General features: G+C 53.8%; 1 non-coding gene across 1 annotated transcript; it reads right to left on the reverse strand.

The window, feature by feature from the left end:
- Positions 1-802: 802 nt before the first annotated feature.
- LOC111746219 lies at positions 803-921 on the reverse strand. The gene has a single exon (XR_002783022.1). It is a non-coding gene; the product is annotated as a 5S ribosomal RNA (ribosomal RNA).
- Between the last annotated feature and the right edge of the window lie 637 nt (positions 922-1,558).

The raw sequence follows: 1,558 nt of genomic DNA on the forward strand, positions 1-1,558 counted from the left end.
AGAAGGGAGAACCCTGCCGTGGACTGGGTAGCTCCCGTCTGTCTCTCAGCCTCCCCAGGTCACCACGTAGGCCGAGGGCAGGAAGCGGTGGAGCTGGGGGTGCAGCTGATCCAGTGGTGCATCCGCCAGCAGGGCGACTGTTTCCGGTCTTCTCCAGCATGGCGGCATCTCTGCCCCACGGTGCCTTTGGTTTTCCTAGTTCCTCCCTTTATTCAATCTTGAACACCGGTTTCTGGATATCTGTTCTGTGCCAGGAGGCCCTGGGCAGACCTGGGGATACAGGTGTGATCGCTGCCCTATTGACATTGCCACTCGGGGTTGCAGAGATCTCGGGCTTAGAATGGCTCGGCCCTTATCTGCCCATCCGCTCAGCGCCTCGTGTTCCCCATTCCAGTTTCTGCTGCCATCGTCGCCTCATTCATTGCTCAAGCCGGAGATCTAGGAGTTTCCTGCCTCACTTGTCCCTTCCCCTCATCCCCGACGCCTGATCCACCTGCTGGTCCTGTCCGTGGTTCCTCCGAAATAGAACCGTTCTGGACCCCTTTTCTCCATCTCACGGACATCATCTTCCTCCGCCCGCACTTAACGGGCGCAGCCGCATCCCAGGTGCATGTCTCATTTCTTTGTTGTTCTCTCTCCTCCAGGGGTCCTCACGAGTGGGGTCCCAGACCAGTAGCAGCAGCATCACCTGGGAATTTGCTAGCCACGCGTGTTCTCGGGCCTCTCCCAGACTTACTACGTCAGACTCTCCGGGGGTGTGGAGCCCCACTATCTTGATGTTTTTAAAATTTTTTATTTTTTACGCCTACAGCACCTGGTCTTCCTAGGCGGTCTCCCATCCAAATACTAACCAGGCCCGACCCTGCTTAGCTTCCGAGGTCAGATGGGATTGGGCGCGTTCAGGGTGGCATGGCCGTAGACTCTACTATCTTGATTTTCACAAGCACCTCAGGCGTTTTTGACGCAAGTTCGTGTTTTCTTCGACCCACTTGCTTCCAGACGTTGGACACACGATTCCCTTTCTAGCCTCAGGGCCTTTGCACACACCGGTCCCTCCGCTTGCAACACTCCCCCTACCCTTACTGTACACAGACAGCACCTTCCCCTCATCTTTCGGCCTCAGCAAAAACGTCGCCTCCTCAGAAAGACCTCCCCTGACCATTTTGAAATAGGTTTCTCTGATAGTCTCCATTTTAGTTCCTTACAAGTCTCTACACAGCACACACGATCGGTACTAACTTTTCATTTTTTTTCCTGTCTCATCCACTAGGAAGTAGACTTTTAGGGAGTAGGGGCTGTGTGTGTTCACCTCCATATTCCTGGTGCCTAACGCAGTGCCGGAAATATAGCGTGGAATGAATGAGTGAATGAATGAATGTGGTCTGGCTTATTTTGTTTTGCCCACAAAGTCCTTACTTGTCCTTAAGGTCTCATCTCAAAGTTTGCCTTTTCCAGGGACCCTTCCCTCATCTCCCTGAAGGGGACTAAATCTGTATTCTCCCAGCCCTCTTGATGGTGCCATCGTGACCCTCATGTCCTTGGGAGGCAGTGGGGGCTG

Source organism: Pteropus vampyrus, unplaced genomic scaffold (genome assembly GCF_000151845.1).
Source record: "Pteropus vampyrus isolate Shadow unplaced genomic scaffold, Pvam_2.0 Scaffold179, whole genome shotgun sequence".
Taxonomy (NCBI): Eukaryota; Metazoa; Chordata; class Mammalia; order Chiroptera; family Pteropodidae; genus Pteropus; species Pteropus vampyrus.